The following is a 14,310-nucleotide window of genomic DNA, read 5'->3' as shown; positions in this document are numbered from 1 at the left end:
ACATATGAACACACTTTTCAGTGTGTCTTTCATTTCTTTGTGACTTCTTTCTCGTCTTGCTTTAAAAAGAAATAACAGACCATTACTGTCCTGTCTATTATCTTTATCTCTGCTTCCAATTACATTTATTGGATCAAGTGCAGGCTCATAAATCTACTTCAGGTTGTCAGGCATCCAAGGCCCTTTTAACCCTCTGGGACCTCAGCTGTTTATGTTGCGTAAATTAAGGGGACAGAATGGGGTAAGGAGTGATAGATAGGTCATGGGTCCCAGAGGGATTGTAAAGGGATGAGTTATCTTTGTAGCTGGCAAAGATTATACCCATCATGTGTGATATTTATTTCAATAAGGTTACAAATTACTGTTTTATGATGCATAAGTTTATATGGCATTAAAAATATAGTAACATCATTAATTATACATTTTGTTTCATAAATATCGTTGAGGACACCATGTCTCTGATCACATCAGCAGTTATTAGTCAAGTAGCTCTGCCCTCGTTTGCTGGTATGGTTTCCCGGCGAGATCCGGAATGAGCGAAATTTACACTTAGTTTCCCTGCTTGTTGGTAAATGCCAGTCTTTTGGATTTCATGAAACAATGATTAACATTAAACGTGTTATTTTTTTATTTATTTTGCTTTATCGCTGTCTCCCGTGTTAGCGAGGTAGCGCAAGGAAACGGACAAAAGAATGGCCCAACCCGCCCACATACACATGTATATACATACATGTCCACACACGCACAATATACATACCTATACATCTCAATGTACACATATATATACACACACAGACATATACATATATACACATGTACATAATTCATACTGTCTGCCTTTATTTGTTCCCATTGCCACCTCGCCACACATGGAATAACAACCCCCTCCCCCCTCATGTGTGCGAGGTAGCGCTAGGAAAAACACCAAAGGCCCCATTCGTTCACACTCAGTCTCTAGCTGTCATGTAATAATGCACCGAAACCGCAGCTCCCTTTCCACATCCAGGCCCCACACACTTTGCATGGTTTACCCCAGACGCTTCACATGCCCTGGTTCAATCCATTGACAGCACGTCGACCCCGATATACCACATCGTTCCAATTCACTCTATTCCTTGCACGCCTTTCACCCTCCTGCATGTTCAGGCCCCGATCACACAAAATCTTTTTCAGTCCATCTTTCCACCTCCAATTTGGTCTCCCACTCCTCCTCGTTCCCTCCACCTCTGACACGTATTATTAAAACAAATTTCTTTTAACAGTACATTATGGGATACTTTCTTTGTTTATAATTTCAAGGTTGATTGCTTAGTTATTTAGGCATTAAGCCTATCAACTGCCATGGTCATTAAGGCTGTCAACGTCGTTATAACAACCACCCAAAAAATCTTTAATACCTTCAGGTGTTATATATAATTTTCAAACTACACCTACTGCATGCGGCCCTTAACTCTAAGTCTTCTGTTTGTCACTTTCCCCCCAGAACAGTCGTAGAAATTAACAGAAATGTAACATATGGAAAAACAAAATCAAGCTGATAGAAGAGCTCATATTTTTGTATTCTTTTAACGGATATTGCCGACAGAGAGCATAGTTATTGTGCAAATAAACTAGCATTAATGTTTAGAAACTTTTCGTGTAGAGTTCTATAATCAATTATTTATAAGATAATGTATGAATAGCATTTACACAGAGAGCATTCGTAAGTGTATTATGAGTTCTGGTTCAATAAGTAAGTTGACCATAAATCCATATGTATATATTGGTGATCGACTTAGTTCCATGCGTTTCACATGGCATTAGTTGGTAAAGACAACGAATAATGCTGTCAGGATATTCTTCAAAAAGAATCATGATTACAAAACGTATTATGATAAACTTAAGAAAAACTACATCCTATTCCTAGTGACATCCAAGACTGAAGATGACAGCCCATATCATTCCATAAAGTAAACATAAATGTGATCAAGTTTGTTGAGTTTCATGTACAGTAAATTGCCCTCAAGGTACACAATCAAGTGTGTTGAGTGACATCCTAAGGCAACTGAACCAAGAGTGGTAAGGTTTTATGCATTAAAAAAATGTCTGTGCACCATGTCATCTTTGGAATGATTAATGTTTTGCATAAAACAAAAGTTTAGAATGTGAAGCTGGGGACAGGAGTGAGTTTGTACATTTGAGGCAGGTTTGAGAGTTCTGATGGGCCGGCTACAGGTGAATACTTACCTTATCTGATGGTATTTTTGGCCCACCACAGCAAAAGCTGGATTCAGGCAAAATGGTGTCGGTGTGAACAGGTAGTAATGCAAAGCAGGTCGAAAACGTGGTTTAATTAATATAGTATGAGCCATGGCTTTTGTTGTTGAAGACCTGGAGTCTGGGTATTCAACGAGATAAACCACAGCTCATATAGGTTCAACATCAGTTGGACTCCTATTTTGTTGTGTTGGGTGCATGATGTGGAAAGGATTATATATGGTGAATATAGTGTGTATGGTGCATGATGAGCGAGTCATATGCTGGGCAGTTAAAAGAAGTGAAGGTAGCTATGTAAAAATGAGTCAAAGGCGTGATGAGGTGCGTAGTTTAGATATGTAAAGATGTATATAGAGTCATTACAACCACTGATGAGCCCCTTAATGCAAGACCAATAACTTGTGCAAAATTTTTGTATAATTTTCCTTCAGGCACAATTATAGGTTTCTTTCAGTCTTGTGAATGGTACATCGATTATAAAACTCAAATGATTTAAGTGCTTTTTATTTCACGCTGGTTGGTTAGTAGGGCACTAGGCTAATCAACTCATCCTTCAGACGCTGAAGATCATTCTAAGACTCATACACTAATGTATATTGCTCTTTTTTCAGGTTTGTTGGTTGGGTTTTAGGCATATCATCTACCAAGGTAATTAAGGCTGTCAACGTCAAGCAACATCCACTAACCTTAAAATCTAAGCACCTACGTGTGTTAAGGAGAAATCTAATACAAAATGCATTCTATTCATGTGATACATTTCTTAGAGGTAAGGAAATCATTTATGTTCCTTTTCGCTCTTTTAATTCTCTTTAAGTGCAAACTGAGATACAAGCATTATGAAGAGCATAATTGAAGAACGAAAAATTTCTTTTGATCTCAGGTTTTATTGAATTCCGTACTGAACATTATGATAGAAACTGAAGTAAACATTCAAATTATGCTACTGTAATTGAGCAGTACGAAAGCGCCGCTAAGAGTCGCATCAAATAGTTTGAAGTGTTGAATACGCCTACGCACGTATGAGTGAAAGTGAATTGTGAGGGATAGTCATGTTTGTGAGATTGGAGAGATGCTTATCATGAGCCATGGTACATGTCATGAAGAAAGGCACTGAGTGGAAGTGCGTGTGAATTTAGGTGGAGGCATGAATGAGTAGTGTGTGTTCGTTATGCAGAAGCACTGCACTAGACAATAGCCAGGTCTTGCCCAAGCAGGCTCGTCAATTCTGTCTCTCTGTCCTCCTGGTGTATCATTCTTCGATGGTCAGAAGGCGACACTGCAGCCTCCGGTGAGGCCGGAACGGTGGCAGCAAGGGCGTTCTGTGAGCTGTGCCCACTCTTATTGCTGCCTTGCGGTGCACCGATCCTACTGGTTGGGACGTCAGCAACATAGTCACATGGACTCGTGCCATCAGTAACAGGAGCAGGTGGAGTATGAGGGCCATCGTTAGTTGCAGATGAAATTAGGGGATGGAGATTGCTGGTACTGTATTCTCTGCTGACGCTGCTGTTACTGCTGCTGCCTCCTTCCTGATACATGAGTGAAGGTTATTGAACAACAACAACAAAATTTTACAAGTGTTTTATACTTTGGGTGAATTGTTAATCAGCTATATTAATCGATATATAATGACGTATACACCCGGAAAACATTCATCTGCCATGCCTTAGTATGGATATGACGGGTATGGCTATTACAGACAAGAAGTACTGTAACTCTTGTTAAGATGAGACAAACAAATGGGTGTAACCGCTTGGGCAGCAAAGTAACATTTGCTGGTATCTCTAACACTTGGTAATGAGTAACTGGATGGTATGTAACTTAGCAGTGTGGAACTTTTGGCAGTATCACCCCTTACGCTAAGCTTATCAGTTTCCCTGCTGCATCAGAACTCACCAGCCTCCCTGTGGTGTTACCAGATCGCGTTGGCCTCTGTCCTGCCCGCCGTGCCGCCAGCACCACCGCTGCCGCAACCACAGCGGCCGCCGCCCGCCTGCGGGTCCTGGGCTGGGACACAGCCTCCACCACTTGTCTCACCACCTCCTGCTAGAGGAAAACAGTGATGTTAAGAGTCACAGAACCTGCTGCATGAACGTCAAGTGTCTGTACAATTAAGGGGTGACGGACCATCTGCTGGGGATAGGCCGTTGCATGAGGGTTGATTATTCTCACGTTAGCATCAGACCAGCTGGCTGACGGGCAATGCGTCAGTGTCAGGCCAACTCTTGACGAGCTGACGTCAACGTCATGAGCTAGGCGCACCTGTGTTGCGTTGAGACATTTGGACTAGAGGACACAAGCCCCAGCATAAGTGCCGGAATTGTTGGAAGTGAAAGGAACAAGAAATGCTGAGATAAAGCCCTGTGGGTGTTACGCTGCTCCTCCAAAAATGCATATATATATGCTCTCACTTTCTCATTATTATAGAATTAGTTTAGCTTATATATGCTACTATAGGCTACAGATTGTATATCAAGTTAACGTCTTGCCGGACGACTTAACCCCTTAAAGTCATGTTAGAGGTCAACGCCGTTATTAATGAGGTCGTATCGTTTGTATGAACTGATGGTTTTAAAACAGCAGTAGACTAGATGTTTCACTTCGGGACTGACAGTGCAATATCTATAGCCTCACCACCTGTGTGCGCTTTTCGCCGGGGTGGCACATGTACACACGCCCTCCACCACCCACGCCAGCAATTTACTATGTTTAAACCCTTGATGAGATATTTATGGCCCGTAAGAACGTGACTGCAAATGGCTGAGAGTGAAAGGGTATGCCTTACCTTCAAAGATAAACAAGGTCACTGCCATACAAACGGGTTAAACTAAGTAACATTAGCATAGTAAACTTCACCTGACCTGATTTAGGTTTGGCTAAGGTATATAGTTTGAATTGGTGTATCAAGGGGTAAGAAAAGTTTTTCTTGTTATGAACCCACATTACCAAAGTTCATAGCTGGTAAAGGTTATATATGTCGTGTTCGTCGACTTGATACGGGAAATTTTTTGATGGATTTCTCATGATTTTTTATTTCATATTGTATCTAATTATCTGAGTAATATATTACAAAAGGCTGTATTAATTTTTGGCTGTAGGATCAGTCTATAAATACCGCGGACAATTACAGAAATCAGACACCATTATTTTTAAACTTCTTTCATTTATGACCTTGGCTCTTGGCGATGACGTGCTTCGAGTAACGTAAGAGTCAATGAGCCAGGATTGATGCCCCGTGTGGTTGACGACTTCTCAGCTACGGGTGGAAAATCTATCAGACAGATTAAAAGGAAAAGTTGAAATGACAGAGTTTTGTGGGAATGCGTTACATTCTTGAGAGATGCTCATAACTAGGTCATGGGTTGATCGAGGCTGATGCTACTAGGTTTGGGGGGGAAGATGACCAGAGTCAGGTTTTGCGTTCCTGGTTTTAGAAAACGTAGGAGCTAGAAGCGGAGGACAAAAGGGGGAGGGAAAAGGAAGGGAGGGGAAAAAGTTAGAGAAATGGAGAAGATGGCAAGGAAAAGAAGAAGGAAGGAGAAATAGAGGGAAAATGACAGCGAGGAAGGGAAGGGTGAGAGAGAAATTCATGTCACGTCAGTAGTCCTGTCCCTGTCCGTGTGTCCACAATGGCATTTTGCGCGAAAAACACGCACCTCGTGAAACTAAGGCTGTGTCTGCTGGCCATCTGTGTCATACAGTGAGAGTCATCTTTGGGTATTAGCATGTTTATCAGTTCCTCTTACAACTTCTGACCAATAGCGCTTGGCTAGCATCCGCTGGACCTCGCCAAGGTGTTGGTAATTATTATACGAGACGGCTCATGACAAAGAATTCGTCTGAATCGTAGTGTTAGAAGGCTTACGTCGATTCAGTCGGACTTAAATGATGAAGACATGTGTTGCCATTATATTTCCCTCTTCGGGGAAATCATAGCTGTGATCTTTATACATAGGAAGGGTATGAAGTGGCTGGCGTCAACCAGTGTTCATGTTTGCTGTCTGTGATATGACTGCAATAACTATGTGGACCATATTCGTGTATTTGCCGCGTTTTGTGCCCACAGCAAATGGCCATAGTCTGAAACATGTATTCGTAGCCAGACACGTTACGCCTATCATCAGAAACAAACAAACGTCTTCCTAAGCTCAACCTAACTAAAGTAAGTGTTAAGGGGAAAACAATGGAGGCCAATCTTTATTTACATGCGAGGACTTGGCGCTTTGTAAAAGTGAGGGACTTTAAATAATTTTCGGCGATTATATCGACCTTTCCTACACATTTAGCTGGATGATTGGACTGTACAACCTGATAAATGTCTTGATATACAACTAGTGGCAGAGTTCGCAGATGGCAAGAGGAATTTAATCATTCGTGACGTCTTTGATGACGTAATAGGTCAGGTGCGGCACGTCAAAATTTGGACCAGTGATTCTCTCTCTCTCTCTCTCTCTCTCTCTCTCTCTCTCTCTCTCTCTCTCTCTCTCTCTCTCTCTCTCTCTATCTATCTATCTATCTATCTATCTATCTGTCTGTCTGTCTGTCTATCTATCTATCTGAATGAGAGACTATTTCTAGCGGTGAGAGGGAAAAGGTGTCTCTTCTGACACCCCAGGTACAATTAGTTATTACTTGTGAGGCAGAGAGCCAAGGATGGAAATACATGGCCATCAGTCTCTCTGCTCCTCTACCTCTTCCGCGGCTGAGATGTCTGGATGAGAGGAGGAGATAGAGCCAGTGGAGGGGTCAGCTATGGAAGGGGATAGCGCTATGGGAAGGGACAGCTAAGGTAAGGAATCGAACTATGGGAGGGAATGGAACCATGGGAGGGAACAGAATGAAGGGAGGGGACAGGGTGAAGGGTATCAGGTATTAAGACCAGTGTTGGCAGGCGTGAGAGACTAGCTAGAAGCAGGCACGTCTTCCTGACCCATCCCATAAAGAACCATAAATCCGGGACCTGCACCCCATGACATCAAGCTTTCCTGCTACCTACAAAATTATACAGCAGATCATTACCCCTTCAGCAGGTGCTAGGATGCTATCTGTAAATAGATCTTGGAGTATTTATATTCTTTATGTTAGCTGAAACAGCACGGGCAGCTGAGACCCTAGTCAAAGCCATATATATATATATATATATGTGTGTGTGTACACGCCTGAGCCAGATACCAGTTTAATCGACCAACCCCTAAGGGGTGGATGATCATCTAGATTGACTGTGGACCGACTGCGGCAATCAGGATTCGAACCTATGCGCTCGACCCTGGACGGCCCGTGAATGCGTCACGGTCAGGAACGCTAACCGCTACACTTTCGTTCTCGTTGGGCAGGCTGTGGCGAATTGTAGCTCCTCCACCATTACTATCTGTGGGAGAAATATCGTGTGTTTTATCGAGTCTCAAGAGAGACTGTGGTGTAGGAGACGCAGCGAGTTAGCGATACCTTAGTAACCTAGTCCCATATGACTTGATTACCAGGTAATGACCTCTCCTGACGGTTCTGGCCGAAGTGCCATCTCCTCTGCCCAGGGAAAAATCTTGCCTACTCCCTTGTGGTGTAGGGAAATAGGATGAGGTTTCTGGTCTGTACACCCTGTTCGGTGATTTTAATGCTATTCTGAGACATTGTGGTTTGTGAGCTGTTGACGCTGGACATCATAAGGTGCTAGCAGGAACAGGAGGTGAGATCGTCTGTCTTCAGTGACGTGGTGGCCTTCAGTTCTTATACGTGCGATGGGCAGGGGCCGCGACAGACGCCATTAACTCATGCGTTCTCTTGATGGAGACTTCCTCCTGCCCCGGGCCTCAGATACCAAGAGCTACACACGGGCGGGCTATAGCCATGGACGTGTGAGGTAAACACACGCACCACTCGTGATTATACTTTGCTCATGTGTGTGTGTGTGTGTGTGTGTGTGTCACACATGCCACCTGCTCTCGTGAGGCGCTCCTGTATTACCCAGGGTCAGGCAGTCACCACCATCATGTATTTTGAGTGATCAGGGCCTAAACATGCAGGAGGGTGAAAGGCGTGCAAGGAATAGACACGAAACGCGCTCGCTGCATGTACGAAGCAGGTGTGCGTTCAGCGTTATCCACTTGACTTACTCCTCTGCACTAGGTTATACCGAAGGCGTGGCACACACACATCCTTGGATAATGCTTGGCACACTAACCTGGGAGGCGCTGTGCCAGGGTGACGCGCTGGAAATTGCGTATTTATAGATCCTGCCTCGAGAAATAAACACGTTATGACAGATGGCCGTCAACATAGTGAACCGCAGTTATCAAGGGAAAATAAAGTCAACTTCTCATCAAAATATTGAAACGATCTATGGTTTCTTCCTGAAGGTGCACCAATTAGTTATGATTATTATAAGATATCGGATTTCCGGCCCTGTCTCCTGCTGCGACTTAGACCATATATGTCTGATCCAAGGGTGTGGTCACGACCCGCAGCGCTAGGAGAGGTGGGTTTGGAGAGCGCTGGACATCCTGCAGACGTTCCCTCCCCATAGCCCAGGTTGCTCTTTCCTCTGTGCCTCATAGTCTCGCGAGTTGCTGGAACAATCCACAAACACAGACCTACTCTTCGTCTCTCACGTAACGCTAGACTACACACAACTCGGACGATTCTCAGTTCAAAACCACAATTATCCTTTGGCCTTGTGAGAGGGAAATAAGAAAACGACCCATGTATCGCTTGGGTGTTGCATGTGAGGGAACTCGCAGGTGAGGGCTGTTGGGGGGGAGGGGGGCTTACCCTCTTGTATTTTGAATTTAGAAAAAAAAAGAATAGAAAGAGGTGGCCGGGGTTTATCTCAGAAGGCTCAGGCATGGGTGCCTTATCATGTGTGGATGTAACTAGGATGAAAAGAAAGATAGTTGTTATATTTGATGAGAGAAATAGGTATGTTTTGTATCCGAACGAAGCACATACCAGGGTCTGAACCTTCGAATGGGTGGACTGAACCAGAACAGATGAAACGGTGAAGGTAAACCATCGAGAGGTTTGAAGGGAACAGCTATAGGTGTTGGGTTGTGGCCTTGGTGCAGCCAACAGACATGAGAGCTAGGCACTCCTTATGTTTGCAATGGAGGCCAATGCTCGTTAGTTCCTGATGCTAACCAACGAAGATAAGAAAAGGTAGGTATAATACATCTCTGTTCTACCTACCTACCCATCGCTACCTATCCATAGATTTATTTATCTGTTCTATCTAACTATATATCTATCTGATTTTTCTTCTCATACTTGTTCGTCGTTTCCCTCGTAGCGAAGTAGCGCTAAGAGCTTACGAAGAATGGCATCATTCGCTCACACCCACTTTCTACCCGTCATGTATAATGCACAGAAACTAGAAACTAGAGCGTCTACCTCGTCAGTACCTCCACGAATTGTATTTCTAATTTATCATTGTCGTTTCCCCCGCTGATGTCCGTCTCCCGGGGACCTTGTGGATGATGTCTGTGGAGGACCTGATGGTGAGGTAGGTGGTGTTGTTGGGTCCACAGCGCTGTTGACGCACGACCTCACTGACGCTACACTCACCCCGACCATCAATTCCACCTGACTTACACTCACGGAGCTATACACATCCTACTCCTGTGTCGGCCGGAGACCACCGTTCAAAGAGGTTCTCCAAACATTTCAGCCACTGCGAGATTTATATACATTCCCGGGCTTCATCGTGGCTCTAATAGCATTTTAGTTTAGATACAGACACATACACACACGTCCATATATATACAGTATATATACACCTGTTCCCTCTCGTCATTTACACACACACCCCTCCCACGCCTCCCCCGCAACCCGTCACACCACCTGTTGCTCCTCACCCGTCACCTACACCCGTGTCTCAACACCTCACTCCTCACCTACGCTCGTGTCCTACGTGAAGGCCGAACCTAAATTGAAATGTAAAAGGACAATAGAGAGCTGAATAAGAAAAGAGGAAATATATTTCAAGAACTTCGAAGAACTGGAAAACCCGTGTTTATAAAAAGGACCAGGTCATATCTGTTGGGAAAGACATGAGACGTTAGAGATTTCCAAAGCTTCGATGTCTAGGGAATGAAACGATTACACAGTAATTACGTGACGCAGTAGTTTGCCAAGTAATACTTGGTCTAACTACTGGCGGGAGGGACACAGACAGCATGTTCTCGGGTGCAAAAACCTGTAGATGGAGAGTGAGCCAACAGCGGCATAGGTAGGGCAATGAGTCAAGTAGTGTGGTTAGATTGGTCGTGATGTAATGGACCTGGAACGATAGGGGTAATTTTAATCGGTCGTCATTCAGTGGTTTGGTGGTGATGACCTGTAAGGAGGAGAAAATGGCTCACCATGGGCGGCGAAGGTTGGGAAGTGAGAGTAAGGGAGAGGGAGTGAGAGTAAGGCCAACATCGTGACGTGGTGGTGACAGCAATGACGATAATGCTGTCCCAAGCCTGGACCGCGGCCAGCACCCCCCAAGGTCGCTATCAACCCTGCCTCCCCCTACACCTGCCACTCCAATCTTGCCTGCCTCTACAGCTGCCACTCCCGCCCTGTCTTCTCCTATACCTGCCACGCCCGTCCTGCCTTCCACGCCTGTCCTGCTTCAACCCATACCTGCTACGCAAGCCCTTCCTACCCCTACCTCACCAGTGCCAGCCAGGCTATTCCACCTGTCGTGCCAACCTTACATTACCACAACTGCTACGCTGACCCTGCCTCACCCCACACCTGTCATGACGACCCTGCCTCACCCCACATGTCATGACCCTGCCTCACCTCACACCTGCCATAACGATCCTGCCTCACCTCACACCTGCCATGACGACCCTACCTCACCCCACACCTGCCATGACGACCCTGCCTCAACTCAGACCCACCATATGGGCCTTCCCATACTTTCCCCTCACACCTTTCACGCCGACCTTGCCGACCCCTCACCTGCCATACTGCCCTGCTCCACACCTGCACCAGCGCCACAGGCATGCAGTATATGCAATTAGGCCAATTAAACAATAGGAAATCAATCATCATGAAACACACAGCTGCGTTCCAAACTTCTGGGCTAAACATACAGCTGATCAACAGGTGCTCGGAATACAAACAGATGGGCCAGAATGATTACGAATCTGTGGTTCACACACACAGCTGGACGACGCAACACAAACAGCTAGACCATAAGCACACACAAACACGCACCTGGGTCACGTGCAGCTCGTTCTCAAAAAACATGAGCCACACGACCACTGGTCTGCATCAGGGTTAGACTCAGGGGTACAAGCAACGTTTGCTGGTTGCATCGCCCCCGTGGGAGGTAGGCGCTCCCGCCCAGCTGAACTAGGTCTAACCTACAACATGACTCACACATTCTCAACCTTCTTACAATTAAGGAACCATGAGCCTCCAGTATGGCTCACAACATCGCCTTACTAAAAGGAATAACTCGTGCGACCTGTATCCTCCTTCTGATTTAATAATCATATGAAATTTAGCTCAAGGAAGATTGTCACAATTTCCCTCTTAAAAAGCGACATATGTAGCTTTTGCCAGAGTACCGGTCCCTCAGAATGAAGCTGGAGACCATTGCTCTACACAACGTGGTTCTACTGGATGCCAAGTTTTACTTATACACAGACATCAGTATTCACTTTACACTGGGTGCTGCTCTATATTGTTAAGGAGGGAGGAGTGTGCTTCATCAACGTCGGTGAACATCCGACGTGTGTGGTGAGAGTTAGGTAGAGGGAGGTAAGGTCGTAGCCTGCCTACCGGTGCCGCCGGTCCTGGCTGGCATGGCTTGTTAAGCCGCGAGGTGCTCGGGGGACACAGCCTGACTGGTGCGTGGCCGACCTCAAGCCACTACTGAAATCGCGAGCAGCTGACGGGCAGCCATATACCTCCGGTGCCAGTCCGACCCTGGCACGCGCCCTCCCTCACCTGCCACCATCTCTCAGGCTGACTTATTGACTTATTGAGCATTACTGCTCGACCCTTGAGCACGACGGTACGAGCCTTGAAGCAGACCTTCCTATTCGAGGGGTCACACAATGGACTGAATAAGATGCCTTGCAAGTTACTACAGGCAGTTAGTTCCCTTAACGTCTTCATCCACTAAAGTCATATCTCAGGTGACACCAGGGTAACACTGCAATTCCCGTTGAACGTATTACCGGTAATAACCAGAGAGACCTCCTCTGATTCACTTTTGAGGTTGTGTGTGGCCTCAGCCGTGATGCCACACTGGTGCCAGTAAAGGCATAGGAGCACCCGTAACGCCAACTCTTAACCCGCCTTCTGGCCAAGGTCTCTGTTGGTCCGTCACTAGTCATCAAGTCTCCATGGAATACATTTCTGTTCTTTAAAGACTCCTTACTCTTGAGAGAACTGTTTTCCTCTGTTATCTCTGTGGCTTCTCATGTCTTACATTAAGTTATTTATTTGAACCTTCCATCGGTTGACACCTTTATTCGCCCCAGCGACAAATGTCTTCGTCGCCCCCACTTGCTGATGCCTTTGTCGTTGAAGATATCATGTTTATATATTTTATGTCCAGTATTCTCCTACCCTCCAATCATGTTCTTTAAGAACCTCCTGTTTGCATGGCATGTTCTTATGGAATCTCTTTTCTGCCTTGCGTGTTTTTCTTGTAGCCTCTTCTACTTTGCATGTCCTTTTAAGACCTCCAGCTTCCTTTTTCATGTTGTTTCGGAAACTCTATCCTGCCGTGTATTATTATCTTGTAACCTGCCTGCCTTGCATGTTCTATTCGAGTTTCTTGCTTGCATTGCATGCTATACTTTAAGAAACTCATCCTCTGTTGAATATTCTGAAAACACCTTCAACCTTCGCTGAACCAAATCAATTTTGTATCGAGTAATCATTTAAGCAATACATAATTCGTCACCGAGCATCATCATTTGTTTAGGAATTCTTTAATTCGTCACCGACAGTATCTTCAGTATGGTGAAATATAGATATAAACTGGATTTACGTAGAACTCGGTATTTGGTGCTTGTTGGTTCTTGAAAATTTGTGGGGGACTGGTATTGTAATCATGCCAATGTTTCACCGTAGCAATCGTTAAAGATAGCGAACACAAACAGGTCGGCGCTACAACGCTAAAAAAAATGAGATACATAGAACAGATAAAGATATTTATATAAAGCTGTCACATGATTCATTCATCTAGCACAGACATATGGCATATACATAAATCATTTAATAAAGTAATAACACCTGCATTAACCAAAGATAAACTAGGAGCGCTGTAAAGGGCTTACCTCCTGTGGGGACCTTTTATAGGCATAAAAGGGATAAGGAAGGTTGGGTAGATGACTTCAAATAATACATGTATGATTTCTCAAAAACTCCATAAAGAAATGGGTAAAAGTAATCGTACTGTTAGATATTTCTTTATATATTTTCGAGTTTACAGTTCATTTATTTGACATCATTATTTCATTCATTATTTTGAAAGATACTACTTTTACTTGAACCGTCATCAGTGGGCTGATCCAATGCAAATGAAACAGTCAAGATTAATTATGAAGTCTAAAGGGCTCTCATGTGGATGGTAAGCTTTGGTTTCCTTATATGATACTTGATAGAGATTGGATATGTGCAAATCAGGTCATTCTTCGTTCATATATATAATATATATATATATATATATATATATATATATATATATATATATATATATATATATATATATATATATATATATATATATATATATTCTTTTTTTTCTTTCAAACTATTCGCCATTTCCCGCATTAGCGAGGTAGCGTTAAGAACAGAGGACTGGGCCTTTGAGGGAATACCCTCACCTGGCCCAATTCTCTGTTCCTTCTTTTGGGAAAAAAAAAAAAAAAAAAACGAGAGGGGAGGATTTCCAGCCCCCCGCTCCCTCCCCTTTTAGTCGCCTTCTACGACACGCAGGGAATACGTGGGAAGTATTCTTAATCCCCTATCCCCAGGGATAATATATATATATATATATATATATATATATATATATATATATATATATATATATATATATATTTTTTT

General features: G+C 44.1%; 1 long non-coding RNA gene across 1 annotated transcript; it reads right to left on the bottom strand.

The window, feature by feature from the left end:
* Positions 1 to 176: 176 nt before the first annotated feature.
* On the bottom strand, positions 177 to 12,178 carry LOC139756325 (uncharacterized). Its single transcript, XR_011714311.1, has 3 exons — positions 12,028 to 12,178; positions 4,153 to 4,302; positions 177 to 3,785 (listed from the first exon to the last, which is right to left on the bottom strand). It is a non-coding gene; the product is annotated as an uncharacterized lncRNA (long non-coding RNA).
* Between the last annotated feature and the right edge of the window lie 2,132 nt (positions 12,179 to 14,310).

The sequence above is a fragment of the Panulirus ornatus genome, chromosome 21 (genome assembly GCF_036320965.1).
Source record: "Panulirus ornatus isolate Po-2019 chromosome 21, ASM3632096v1, whole genome shotgun sequence".
In the NCBI taxonomy this organism is placed as follows: Eukaryota; Metazoa; Arthropoda; class Malacostraca; order Decapoda; family Palinuridae; genus Panulirus; species Panulirus ornatus.
This window is presented reverse-complemented; position numbering and strand designations above follow the sequence as displayed.